Genomic DNA, 14929 nt, shown 5'->3' with positions numbered 1-14929 from the left:
TCAGTTCATCATATTTGTAGACGAAGTATGTAAAAGTGATTATAGGTAATAAATATCTTTTTTTTAAACTTATTGCAGAGGCAGTTTTTCCACTGTTAATGAGGGTAATTTGACTTGGTTGAAGGATTGCAGTTCTTAAGAATTAATGCAGTAATCCAATTCAAAGATTTAAAGAGATCTAAGATTTTTCACAGGTCGCGTGCTAGTGAATGGGCTCCTATCACATAGCAGCTAATGGGCTTGAACGCCAGTCTGTCATTTACTGTTCCCTCTGCATAGCAGCTTTGCCCTTGGTAGTGAGTATCTTTCCAAGCACTGCAGGTTATTTAGAAGTGTGGCATATTTGTAACACTTTGGAGAGATAGTATCCTATTTCCCACAGCCCCTAATTACTGTAAGAACTGGGGTTATCTTTCTTAATTACACGTTGGAATCCTAGTCTGCTCAGGTCTGAGGAACACCAGGCTCAGAGCAGCTGCCTTCTCGCCTTTCTTTTTCAGAGCAGGGCCTTTTATTTTCTAATGTGTTTTAACACTAATTCATGTATCCTTGTATTCCTACATATAGGTTAATTCACGTGAAGACAAAGGTTACGTGCACAGTGTTCATAACTTCTGTTTTTGATAATGATATATTATTAACAGCTAACAATATTTTGTAAAGCCTTATTTGTAAAGGATGTTGGAAATGCTCTCATTTCTCAATCCCATTATGTTCCTAAATATGAAAAATCCTGTTTTGAAGCAATTAGAAGCATTTTCTCTCTGCACGTGTGTTCTCCAGACAGCGTCTCCATTCTGTGCACACAGGAACCTTTGTTCCTTAATTAGAAAAAGGACTAGAGCTCATTAATTGTGGTTCCAAGTGGTGTCTGCTCGAATGTTGAGGCAATAACACACTGAAAGGAAGGATCCAACCTAAATCCAGGAGGCTCTGGGCAGCTCTGAGAACTGTCAAAAGATAAATAAACAGCTAAGGGTCCTTGTAGGACCATCCTCACATCCTGCTCTGTCCTTGAAGGCCCAGGTGGCTGCTCATCAGTTTTAAAGCCAAAGAGATTTCTGTACTCACAGGAGGGGTGGGGAGAAGGTACAACTTGTATAGGAATCCAGAACTTTGCTTTTATTGAAAGCCGATGATCTTAGAAGCAAAAAAACAAACAAACAAAACAGGCCAGGAATCCCTTTTGGATTTTTGATAAGTTAGCAGACCTCATCTGGATGCATTCGATGTTGAAAGTGAGTGAACTGCTGGCAATCATGATAGAAGACAGATACCCTAATGTTTTATAGGCCGATTTTCACTGCTGGCATTGAACATCAGAGGATTTGCAAGAGTTTTGAAAGCTAAACTCCCAGACTGAATCAGCAAAACTTTGGGCCCACATCGGTCATCAACAAACAAGAACAAGATTTCCACAACAAGAACAGGCATTTCTCCAGCCTCCAAGAAACTTCATGCATCTGAATGTTCCCAGAAATAGAATAGTGCAAATGGGGGACTCATCTCACTGGTCAAGATCGATGTTCCCGAAGCAGGGAAGTGAGCAACTTCAGTGAAAAATCTCAGACGGCGTGGATGATGTTTTCCCGTGGTCAGGCTGGACTGGCGAGAGAAAGCTGAAATAAAGGACGGGAAGAAGAGTACACAATGGTAGTTTCCGAGGCAAAGAATGGAAAGCAGAGCAGCTCATTTGTGGGTCAGTTTGCTTCTCTTTGAGAAGGTCTGTCCACTTCAGTGACCACTGGGCAAGTCAGAGGCCCTCTCCTGCCCACTCCCCCACGTTTCTTACTTTGTCTTTCCATCCCTGCCAAAGGATGACTTGCCGTCCTCCTGCTCACGCCAATGGAAGACATTATTAACAAAAGGCGGTGCTCATAAAGGTAGCAGCGATCTGACCAGCAGAGGCATGGTACTGTTTCCCCTTGCTGATAATGGGATGGGTCAGAAATGGTGAACATGGAAACAAGTGTTATCCTCCCGAAATGGTTTGCCATTTAAAGAGACATGTCTAGCTAGTGATGTGTGTGTGTGTGTGTGTGTGTGTGTGTGTGTATGTATATAGTATATATCTCTCTCCTCCCATCCCCCCAAGTAATCTTTTTGTTTTTTATGTTGTATTTCTTGGAGAAAGAAAAATCGATTTTAAAATGTAAAAACCTGTTCTTCAATTGAGTATGCAAAAAATCTCATTGCAGTATTTATTCCAAACCTGCTCTCATAATGTTCAGTCAAGGAGAAAACAGCAAAAAACAGTTGTTGATGGACTTAGCACAGAACTGGATTAAATAAGCATTAGTCTACTGAAGCTGATTACAGGAATATGAAAATGCAGTATCTTAATGGTACATATTTTTATGTGGCAGCTCAGTTGCCTTTCATTTTGCAGCTAATATGTCTATTCTTATGAGTCATTTACTTCTTTAATTACCTTTTGCAGGCAAGGCACCATGGTATATTAATGTGAATGATTTTTACTGCCAGTTTATCATACAATGCCCCAGAAGTTGAAAGGCGTAATTGACTTGGAAGAACAGCTCATGAAGGAAACAATATTTAGTTGACAGTTTTCCTTGTAGTCTCTGTTGACGTTTATGAGTTTACACTATGCTAAAGGAGTAATAAACACAATTTTCTTTCAATAACAGGAAAGGGTAGTTTCTAAAATACGTTTGTGGAAAACACATTTGTTCATTTCTTGAATAACATGAAAATAACACATATCTGGTGATAAGACCTCTCAGATTGCCAATTGAATTAAACCTTTGAAGGTGCATTTATATCCTGTCTCAGAGCATTAGGAGATATTAGTGTTCCTGTGATTGAATCGATTTAATGAATATTTAAATTATATACAGATTTGGATAAGTCATTTAAATCTAGGTGTTAGAATGAGACTGTGGTCTTCACCTTCTAATTTCCAGCGGGAGGGAAGATAGGAGGGAGCTTGGGAATTGGCTGGAGGAAGATTTTCTTTCTCCAAAGGGAGGGGAAGTCTGATAGTACATTTTGGGAAAATAAGAAAGAAGGCACATTGGATACAACTCCTTATAAGGTCTAGGCTTTGAACAGTTAAAATCAAGAATCAAGACTTGGGTGGGTCGCTGCTGGTCTGATGTCTGGAACTGTGCCTTGAGTTGGGCTGGGTGGTTAGCGAGTGCTCTTTTGTTTTAACCATCACTTCCTCAGTCTCCCCCCCACCCCCACCCCCCCACCCCCGCCCGCGCTGGCTCACTGGCTCTGGGCAGGCCCTGGTTTGGCACATTGGTTTAGAGGGAGTTAAACTTTTCACAGTTTTCCGGATTGTTTGCAGTTCAGCCCTCTGCAGCATAATGAAAGTTTTCTGGCCATCTGTTGTTAAGCTGGCGGTGAGCAAGGCCAGTATATCCAAACAGTTCTGGCCTGCTGTAAACCGAACCTGTCAGTTTAGCATAGCTTTGCTGACCCCTCCAAGGAACAGGGCAGCCCTGGTACCAGGCACTCACTGCATAGAGCGTTGGAAGGGGAACTGTTGGGGGCGGGGCTGTTTACTTTTTCCCTCAGTGTGTCTCGCACACTGGCTTGGACTCATTTATCCTTAATCTTTAAATGGATACTTGCCCCCTCCTTTTTTGGAGGGGCTCATTACTTCTTAATAGGGGATTGTAACTTTTTGAACAAGGTATGAGTTTCTATAAATGTGGGTGAGGTGGCTGTGATTCAAAAGGATAGTCTATGCAATTATTTTTGTTTTATTACTTTGTCTTTCAGTGTTTATAGACAAATAGTCCAGGCAATGGAAGCTCCTGTATTTATTCCTTAGCTTATATAACTAAAAGTGTTTCGTAGCTTTAAAAGGACATTTTGCCCCTTTTCTTCTGCATTTTGTATTTCATCGTCAGACGGTCCTATGCAGCGTCTTTAGCAGAGCATTTGTCGGTGTCTGGCTGTCTGGCGTGTTACCTGCTTCTCTGTTCTCATTTACAAGGTATACCTATTTCTTCTAGTAGCCCAGCTTAGCCCTAAAATCATTTCATTGTTTTGTGGTATTTTTTCCTTTAGTGGTAAATGTTTAATTCTTACTTCCTGATTCGCAGTGTTTCCTCAACTATATATGAAATACTCCTAGCTTCAGATCCTTTATATATATATACATATATATATATATATATATATATATATATATATATATATACACACACACAAATATATATACACATACATATGTATCTCCACAGGTGTCTAAGTCTACCCTTAACCTTTGTGGGTTTCCTTTTTTTAATGACACCTTGTAGGTGCTGTGGCATTTTATCTTGGTCTTGCTGTAGTATATTTCCTGTCCAGCATTGGTAACATTTGTGCTTTGTTAAGAGAGGGCTCTGGGGAGCCATTGTCAAATCTCTGTATCCATCTCAATTCATTAAAATTTCCAGGGAGAATGGCCACTGTCATTGAGGAAGAGTGTCAGCCACTCTCCTGGTGCCTTAGCCCCTCTGGATGAGAAGCAGGCCACAGTCCCACACAGGAACAAAGGAAAAAGGGCCTGAAAGGATGCACATTTGTCTGAAGCACCAACATGAGATGGTTGGGGCTCCACTTTAACTGCAATCAAGGAATGTACAAGGGTCAGGCATTCCATAAATAGGGGGGGTCAGGCAGAAGAAGCAAAGGAATAAACAAGGAGACACAGGTTTCTCCTTTTAGGGGCTGGGAGTATTGTGGGAGTGAAAAATACTCAATTTAAAATTTAAATGAGTGCACTTTACTTGGAAATACCATACAGTCATAATCTGTTTGTAAGGTGACTGACATATAAAGTGGTTTTTTGTTTTAAGGTAAAAAAAAAATGTATTCGGGGTAGAGTTTCGGGTGTAAATGTCAGGTGCAGCGTACGTGTGCTCACTCCAAGAGGCAAGCAAATAACCTTGGCATTTAGGACATTGCCTTTTAGAACATGAAATTGTATTTTGTTGTGTGCTTTTTTTTTTCTTTTTAAAAGAGGACTACATTAAGGGGTCACCTATTAGCTGTGTTTTTGCTGTCGTAAACTCAGCCCTTCTGTCTATTAAAATCAAACCACTGTGTAAACATCCCGTGCAGTTCTGGGTCTACAATAGCCACAGGGATCGGGTTTCACCTGCCTGCACATCTTCAAGCAATTAGAGCAATTAGCGTGAAGCCATTTCACATGCAGGATTCAAGGTCTATGGTGACATTCAGGTCCAGGAGAAGTCTGAAAGGGAGAGAGGGGAAGCGGCCTAGAGTGTGGCTGCCATAGGTTCCACCGCCCTGAGCAGACAGTTTCTTTTAAAAATGGTAGCTCTTTACTGATATTATTATGAGGTTTTTAAATGACAGATCAGAAGTTGTTTATATATAAAAAAAAGCCCAACAGTCGTTTAATTATACTAATAAGGTCTTTATACATGGTGTATTTTTGAAGAAGAAATGGCCACGAGTAAAGGGGTGTTGCTACTTCTTGCATCACAGTGGTGGTGACAGCATTCTTTGTAGATGAAGAATATACATTTTATGATGTGTAAGGGAATTTGCATACCGCTTTTACAAGGTAAAGCTCCGTTTGGAAGTAAATGTAACGATTATAGCAACATGGAATATTTAGTTGACAGGTTTTTGGTGCATTACAATCAACTTTGTTTAGGGTTGGAGAAGAATAGTGGACACTTTATAACACAGTGAACACAGTTTGAAGAGAAACAATCAGCTTTGGCACATCAGATAGCATAGGCATGACAGAAGATAACTTTTTAAAAACAGTCTTAAGCTCCAGGAGGGGTTCTGTTTTGTTTGTTTTTTACATTTGTAACTAAGTTACCCAGGAATTTTATTTGCATGAAGCAAAAACCAAACTGATTCCAGCTTTTTAAATTAGTTAATATGTTTTTAAGTCCACATTTTGTTTTACTGTTAGCTTATTATACAGAAGGCGGAGAGACGCTAATTTGTAGGGTGGAGGATGCTGCAGCAGCCCTGGCTCTGTGGTTCCAGGAGACTTTCAGTCAGGAGTCACTGCTGCTAAATTATATTGTGGGACTCTGTTGCCCCTTAACCTGATGCTGCCTGTTCACTTTCAGTGTTTGTTAACAAATAGCTCTAAGTAACAAAATGTTTGGAGAATTACCTTTTCATTATATGCACTGACTTTAGTTAGAATAAGAGGCTTATTTTTTAAAGAAATAGTTGTGGGCCTCCAAGAAAGTTCTTGCCCTAGTTGGCTTCAAAACGACTAGGTGTTGATCGGCTCTATACTGTAGGACAGAATGCATCTATTTTTGTGACAGACGCTGGAGCATTTGTGTTCATTCGGTAACTAGCCGTTTTAGGGAACTTGGCTGCTTAGAGCTCTCTGGCCTCATCTCGAACTACTTAGAGCTCTTCTGTTGAGAGATGGTTTTCCTCTCCGCCCACGTGCATGGCGCCCAGGCTCTGTGCCTTCTGAAACTGCATTACAGGTGCAGGGGATGCTAATCAAATGCAGCATGCTGGACCCTGAGCAAGGTAAGGGTCTGCCTTTCCCCCTGCCCCTTGGAAATGGACTGCTGAGATATCATGTGCAGCGTTTGTAAGTGGACCAGCTAAGTTAGACAGGAAGATTTGAAGTGGGTACTCCACCCCTCTTACAAGTGTAGAGGCAGGCATGGAAGCGCGGTGGGGCTCAAAAGGGAGGTGAGGTGGTAAACCAGATCTTTCCCGTTTTTTTTTCTGCTGGCCCAGTCCTCTGTTTCTGTGATCTGCCTTTTGAACTGTTTTTGTGGCTGATCAGTTCCATCTAATATGTCTCTTGATTTCTGCTATTGTAATACTCAGGCGACATGCTGTTCTCTTCATTTTTATAAGCTTTAGATGCTTCTGCCTGTCATATTCTGGCGGTTTATCTGCAGCGTCTGGATTTGCTTTCAGACTTGAATGTCTATCAAGCTGCCGTTGCTTTGAATGTGAGATCAAAAGAAGATGAATTCCAGTAAAAAATTTCCTTCTATGAAGAAAAGATGGGGGCCTATGTAAACATCCCACTGACAGTTCCCAATGAGTTATTTTAGCCAAGTATTAGCACCTGGATGACAGACAGTCCAGCGTTGCCCGCGAAATAACACATCAGTCGCTTCCGTGGCCCAGGAACGTTGCCACAACAGCAGTAGTTTTCAGAAGGAATTTGTTCTCCCTCCTCCTCTCCCCCTCTTTCTATTTTTATTGAATATGGCTGTTCAATTCTTCATCCTATTTTTCAAGCTGACTTGCTCTGCTGTCAGCAGTTTACTTTTCTTTACAGTATCTGTCAAGTTACTCAGGTGACAGAAGACAGGACTTTGATAATTAGTTTGGGGCCGGTTAAGGAGTGTTCAAGTAGGCAAGCGAGGCATCCAGATAAACAGGTAGTTTGGTTGATTGCAGAGAAGGAAAATGTAAAGGAAAAGCAGCAGAAGCCAGATCAAGGGCATATCCCCGGAATGCGGGACCATGTGTTCTTTACAAATACATGTGACGAAATCCTCTAAAGTCTGCGGAATCTGAATTTTCTTTCTTCCTTTTTTTTGAAAGCATCCTGCCTATGTAAATGTCACCACAAAAATATCTCCAGAGCAGGTTCCCCACAGCCTGTCGGTGTGTATTTGTCAGTGTGAATGAGCTGTTTGGCCGGGGCTTGGTCGAGCCTGAGCACAGTTGTGATGCTGTGTGCTGCTTGCAGACCTGAAGTGAGTTAGGTACGTGTAGCATTCATAGATTGCTTTAAGTGGCGAATGCAACTTTGAAAATTACCTACGAACTCCAACCGATCATTCAACTTTGAAAGTGAAGAATTGCTTGAGGAATTCTTGTGGTTTCTTTGTCATTTAGAGAGAGCCCATCCAGCTACTGTGGAGGCAGGCGTCCCTGAGGTTGCTGCAAAGGGCACTGTTCCAGTGTGTTCTCCTCCAGTGTGCTGCCGCTGCACAGCACTTCCTGTTTATTCAAACATCTTTTTTACCACTCGGCAACCCCCCCACTTCACAGAAACAGCCAGAACCCTTCTACAGCAAGAAGACGGAAATCCAGAGGCAGACAGTACGCTCACTCCGTCAAACTCTTCATTTTCTCTGTAAGTGTCCAGAAGAAAAACAGGACCATTTTCGCTGGGTTCAACTTTTAAACTCGGGCTCCGCTCCTGCGCAGACATTCTCTGAAGGGCAGAATAAGATGACCCGGCTTGTTTACTGCTGCTTCTCCCCTCCCTCCTTTCTTCATCAAAGGCGGTTTTCTTTTTAGAGCTTTGAGAGGGCTGGTTCTTTCTAACTCCTTGTTAATTCACTCTTGCTTTCAAGTGTGTGTTCGGATATTATCAGCCAAGTAAGCAGCCATGTGTCGTCTGGGGTAGTTTTATAGGCTTGCGTGTAGATGAAAACCTCTTTCTGCTTATTTGTGACACTGTTTTGTGTTGCCTTTTCCTTCCTGTTATTACAAATCTTGCGAGTACAAGGACAGTGCCTTTGTAAGTCTGCCTCTGCAGAACTGTCCCCTGGTGTTTGCATCATGACACAGTCATCGTTTGTGAATCGGTCTTGATGATATTTGTACCAATTTCATGCCAATAAAAGTCAGACTGCTGAAACACGCACGCTCATTATCTCATTCATATTACCATTGTTTAAATTGGGTGGGCTGCAAAAGGAAAGAGAAAGCCTGCCCCACTTTCCCGGTGGCTGTTAACTTGGGTGTGGGAAGGCTCTTTTCGGAATTCTCACTGTGGGTGATGGGGGTGGCAGGGGAAGCCCTGGGACCTGGGGGCTGCTTCGCTCTGTGGGAAGAGACACTGGATTGCTCTCTCAGTCCTTTCTGTTCAAATGCGCTTTTAAACACATGGCTTGACATTTTTAAAAAGGGTTCTACCTTTTCCTGTCTGTTATTGTTCCTCTTGCCTCCTTTCCCTCCCTTCACACCCATTCCCCCAACCCTGACCCTCAACTTCAGTATAATTGGTGAACCAGGTGCTAATTTTTTTAAAACTAGATGCTGGCCCGGGAATAGACAGGAAGTGGAAAATTAGCTCTTTTGATCCCAAGGGAATTATTACTCTGAACTTTGTTAGTCCCCAGACTACACATCCTTAAATTTTAGTGTCTAAAACAGCATCTATTAGTAGAGAGAAAGAAATGTGCTCTGTAGTTGTCCACACCTCTAACAGAAGAAACATTTAAATAAATAAAATAAATTAGTGTATGTGTGTACGAGTTGCTCTGCTGGCTTTTTTAATGTTCAGAAGTTGTTCTCCTTTGCAAGAAAAAAAAATACGTTTGTGACTGCCGTCAGGACAATTTGTTTAACAGTAGGAGTAATGGCAGGGAAAACGGAAAGAGTGACTGAAGGTATTTACTCAGATGTTAGTGTAGGTGTGGGGGCCGCAGACTCTGTGTGGGAACAGTGGGCCGCTTTTCTGGGTATCTCAGTCTGTTTGATGACCATCAAATTTCCCAGCTCACTGGTTTTGTTTTTTCTGGATGGCATGTTTGATTATTTATCAGAAGGGGAAGGGAGTAGCTGAAGCAAATAAACATGTGACCAAGTCCTGTTTTGTTTTCCACTCAGAAACCCATGTCCTTCAACAGAGATACAGAGAATAATAAAGGCATTGTTTTATGAGAAAAGGAAACTATATGTGCCATTTTTTAAAAAGGCAAGTGAGTTAACCCTTAAGATTCAGAAGGCTTTTTGCCTTTTGCAAATTTTCCAGGCTTTTTTACTGAGAATTCATCTATTGAGGTGTGTGGTTTTATGATACAGGATTTCCCACGATTAGCTGTACAGTAGTTTGGCTTTTCAAGGTGCTTTACATAGTTATGCCTGCCTCAGGAGCTCTACTGTGTGTGTGTGTGTGTGTGTGTGTGTGTGTGTGTGTGTACGCATGCGCGTGCGCACGTGCAATAAACAGGGATGCCATTGGACAAATCAGTAGCACCTCATATAGTTTTGCCGAAGGCTTTATCCTGACTTTAGCTCTAAACATGATCAGCTCAGTTAAAGGAAAATAGAACAGAATTTTTTCTTTGTGTGCTCAACATAGTTTATGAGCAGCCCACTTTTGCTCCTCACTCTCAAGGTGTCAGGCAGGTGCTACAATGCAGAGTTGACGTGTGTGCCTCGGTCCCTCAAGAAAACCTTCTTGTCTTTGATATTATGTAATGTTTGTAATGCCCTTCATGGTGGTTCTTATCTTGGATCAAGTTCTGTAGAGACCTAGGAAAAGGCTCACATTTACATTAAAAGTAGACTTTTTAAAAGCAAAAGAAAATGCCATTATTTTTGTTTTAATTCTCAGGTGGGATTTGCATGACCGTGTATAGATATTCTTCATACATGGGCACGCACTGACATATATGCACACATGGACACTTTTTTAAATAACTAGAGCGTGATTTTCTACAGGGGTTTCCTCATTATACACGTCCTGAAAAAATGATGGGCATGATCCTAGCACCGTGCCCGGCCCAGTTATATGCAGCCCTGGAAATCACAGTGAAAATCGGGTTTGTTGCCTATACTGTTTTGGAATGTGAATTGGAAATATGCACACACAGGGATCCCCTCTTTATTGACTATATAAGGGAACAATGCAGCAGACACTCAGACACAGTTCAGCTTCTACCAGTGTCACCCTGCACGTGTGTGACTAGGATGTGGCTTTTCTACGGAGAGGACAACAATGGAAGCACAGCCTTTCCATCTCCTCTGTTGTCATCTCAGGTGATTGTCCCAAAGGCAGCTTGTTTGGGTCATCGTGCTCTGTACTCATACAGAGCCCTTTGTCTGTGGAAGTCCAAGTCTCTGACTAACGCTAACTCGTTAATACTCAGAACATCCTTGGGATATAGGTAGGCTGCAGAGATCATCCCACTTTGGAGGTGGGAAAATGTCCTGTTGTTAAAATAGTTTATAATGTCCGGGTGAGTGTACCTAATGGTCAGGCTGGACCTGGAAGGGGCTTCACCTAGATGCCATGAGAACTTCTTCCTGTGACATCTTCAGCCCCGACCACAGGCAGTCTCGTGAGAAAAGGTTTTACCACGAAGAGACTGGACTGGAAAATGTAGCTAGTGCGTGGTCTGGATGGTGGTAGGAGGGGGAGCCAGAGAGGAGGAACCATGCTTAATTTTAATCTCTTCGGAGTCAAAATTAGGAATTTGTTTTTTATAAAGATAGAGTGTGGCCTGAAAATTTTGATTTTTGTTTTGTTTCACTTTAACTCAGTATGATGTTGGCAATTTAACTTCCACAAAAATCAAGTTAGTTTATTGTTTGCAAAGAAACAGACACTTGGTATTGACTGCAGTGTAAGTCAGAAGTTGCTCTATAGTTGCATGATTTGGGGTCAGAAGAATTGAACCACTCTGTAACCCTAGATGTGACTGTGTGATCCTTCAGTTCTGGCTGGTCACGGGCCTTTTTCCAGCGGTTCTGAAGCACAGTGTAAAAATCAGTGACGTGCCATTTGCAGTTTTAAGTCTTGTTCAAGGCTTTTCCAGAAGTAGCAGCGTAGTATTTAGGTTGTTTGGCTCCCAGTACTGTTTGTTTGTTGGAACTTGGATATAGAAATTAAATTGGAAAAAAATCTCTATTCAGCATGTGGTTTTAATTTTAAAAAGCAATTTTCAAAAAAACCATAAATAATGTGATTCCAGTTTTGCTTAAAAAAATTACTTTTCTTAAGCATACCCCTAAATGTTGTCAATGTGTCATATGTAGGTGATGATATTACATTTCATTTTTCATTTTCCTAATGCATTTATTCATTTTCTTCCATCCTGAGCTTATTACTTTCATAATCAGTGATCATTTATAAAGCACTTTTTAAAATCATTTAAGAAGCCTTATTGGATGTCAGACCCTAGTCTATGCACTTTAAAAGTATTAATTATGATGTAGGAACTTTTATTTCCTCACATTCTTGCAGATGGAGAAACCAAGGTGCTGAGAGGTTACATAACTTGTCCAAGGTCACACAGCCAGCAAGTGTTAGAGCTGGGGTTCATATCCAGACAGAGTGACTGGCGGCTGCTTCCCCTCCATGCATGCTGCCTCTGTACACATATGTTAATGTTTTTTAAAAGCAAACTTTTCTGTCTTTGGAATTGCTGTGATTCTCACAAGGTCAGTAATTCCCCCAAATTTCCAAAGAATCTTATTTCTTCATGGCTGGAGACTCAACTTCCACCTTATGCTGAAGTGTGGTTATTGGAAGTTCCAAAGATCATTGTCACTCTATGAACACAACTCCGTGAACACAACTGTCTGTCTGATGAACAGTTTTGTTTTTAGTCCCCTTCTAAGAAAATGTTTCTAATTCTTTGGCCAGAGCAATTGGATCTGGTTTTCTTTTGCAGTATTCTGTATCTGAGATATAGATAGAGATAGATAGCTATTTATATTTTTATATTTATTTTTAGGATAAAAACTTCAAAAAGTTGACTACAAAGTTACTTTTGACTGTGACTTGGATTAACTAAATATATTCTTCTAAAGGTTTCTAAATTTCTCTTCTAAGGTCTGTCATGTCAAGCAAGTGGTTCTAGTTTCATGTGAATGGAAGAATTACAAATCCATGGATTTGGGGGATTAGTGGCTGTTTTTGGCTGTGTCGTTCCTGAAGTACAAGCGAAGGGATTCTAAGCCTGACTGTGTGACCTTTGGCATGTTCTGTCAACTTTCTGTTTCCATGTAGTAACTTAGAACCAAGGCAGGTGTGCAGGTGCCGTTCGGGGAATGTTAGCTGGGCTTCTCTTCTTCACCAGCAGCATTGTCAGGGTGGGCACCTCCCCCAGCTAACTGTTTGGCTTGTACGCAGCTGTTTAGCTGTATTGTCCTAAGATCTAGGCAGGGACTTGGTGAAGGCTTGGCGAGGGTCCAGAAGAGCCGTATTTGCTTAAGTGCCTTTGCGGGGCGGGGGGGAGAGCCAGCAGGTGAGTCACATACGCCCACTGGTCCTCAGTTTGCTTTTTGTACCATAAATGTTATCTGCCTTTGATTCGTTTGGATTCAACAGAAGATGCTGTGATTTTTCTCATTGTCTCTATAAAGATGCTGCTAATGGTTTGAGATCATTGGGAAACAGGAATCTTTGCTTCCCACAAAATACATTTCCTGAAGAATGGAGTAATGTATTGCAGTGATCATTTCATTTAATAGGTAGTTACATGACCAGGTACTATGCTAAAGATTCTCCATGTATATCACACTTGATCCTTATTATTTAATGTCTCTGCTACTATGTTTCCATACCTATTAACTGAGTATAGTAATACCTCAAAGAATTGTGAAAATTAAGTGAAATAACATGTATGTACCCTTTAGTATTTGTCTGGCAATAAGCACTCAAAAAAATTGTGACTTGTATTAGTATCTTCCCCATCCCCAATGACCAGGGACCAGAACAGTTTGAAGAATACAGTTGTTTGGAAATGCAAACCAAAATCACCATGAGATATCACCTCACCTGTGATATCTGTTAGAATGGCTGTTACCAAAAACAAGAGGTAGTAAGTGTTGAGGAAGATGTGGAGACTCATACAGTGTTGGTGGTAATGTAAACTGGTGCAGCCACTATGGAAAACAGTATGAATTACCATATGACCCAGCAATTCCACTTTTGAAAATATATCCGAAGGAAATTCAATCACTATTCCAGAAAGATATATGCACCCCCATGTTCACTATAGCATTATTTACAATAGCCAAGATGTGGAAGCAATCTAAGTGGTCATAGATAGACAGATAGATAAAGAAGATGTGAGATACATACATATATTATATATATGTATCCACAATGGGATATTATTTAGCCATAAAAAAGAATGAAATCCTGCCATTTGCGACAACATAGATGGACCTTGAGGGCATTATGCTAAGTAAAATAAGTCAGACAGAGTAAGACAGATACTGTATGATCTCACTTATATGTTGAGTCTAAAATAATTAGACTCATAGAGACAGAGAGTAGAATGGTGGTTGCCAGAGGTGAAGAATGGGAAAAATGGGTGAAGGTGGACAAAGGCTACAATCAGCCAGTAATAAGGTAAGTTCTAGGGATCTCATGCACAGCATGGTGACTAAAGTTAGTAACACTGTATCTTATATTTGAAAGTTGCTAAGAGAGTAGATCCTCAAAGGTTTTCCTCATGCTAAGGAAAAAAAAAAGTAACTATGTGAGATGGATGTTAACTAAACTTATTGAGGTGATCATATATATGCATGCGTGTGTATGCCGGGGCTGCCAAAAAATGTGTACAAGTGGACGCTTCTGTCCATGTTGCTCAGGTAGTTCACCGTCATCAGAAGTGTCTGGATACTGATGGGAACCACTTTGAGCACCTCTTGTGATTGCAGAAGTCACACGTGACTTGTATTCATATTCTATTACCAGTATATATTGAGTATTACAATTAATACAGTTTTCCTTTCTTAAAATGTATGTACATATTTTGGCACCCTCTGTATACACACACACACACACACACACACACACACACAAACACACACATATAAAATCATGTTGTACACCTGAAACTATTACAATGTTGTATGTTAATTATATCTCAGTATGACAGGGTGGCATTCACAGAAAAAAACTTTTTAAGTGAATATTTAACATCCTCCACCCTGACAAAGAGCTTGCAGTTATAGCATAGTGTGAGAATCTACAATAGGTGTTAAGAAAATAGGGGCCAGGAATCCTGCTAGACCTGAAAGGCATGCCAAATGGGTGGAGAGGAACAGATCTACCTTAAATGAAGGCAGAGCACAAACAGCAGTCTAGGTGCATGAGTTGTGGCTGAACTTAGGTTAAATTGTGAGAGGAAATCTGCGCTCTCTTAACTCAGCCTCTCTGTTGTTTGATTCATGAAAAGCTCCTGTTGCAAAATCCCAAACTTGCCTCAGGTGAACTCAGGAACAGAGGACTTTC

General features: G+C 41.0%; 1 protein-coding gene across 15 annotated transcripts in view; it reads left to right on the top strand.

Annotated features, from left to right (window-relative positions):
* The window catches only part of FOXP1 (forkhead box P1), a 409891-nt gene that overhangs the window by 240278 nt on the left and 154684 nt on the right, over window positions 1–14929 (top strand). Inside the window, exon 1 of one of the 15 annotated variants that reach the window (XM_074313285.1) lies at window positions 6477–6498. The exons of 13 other annotated variants lie outside the window; for them this stretch is intronic. The gene's annotated coding sequence lies outside the window, so the exon portion shown is untranslated. Of the gene's footprint in view, window positions 1–6476; window positions 6499–7993; window positions 8078–14929 lie in introns of those variants that run through there. One more of the 15 variants, XM_019746873.2, reaches the window with a different exon arrangement.

This window comes from Rhinolophus sinicus, linkage group LG10, assembly GCF_036562045.2.
Source record: "Rhinolophus sinicus isolate RSC01 linkage group LG10, ASM3656204v1, whole genome shotgun sequence".
NCBI classification, from domain to species: Eukaryota; Metazoa; Chordata; class Mammalia; order Chiroptera; family Rhinolophidae; genus Rhinolophus; species Rhinolophus sinicus.
This window is presented reverse-complemented; position numbering and strand designations above follow the sequence as displayed.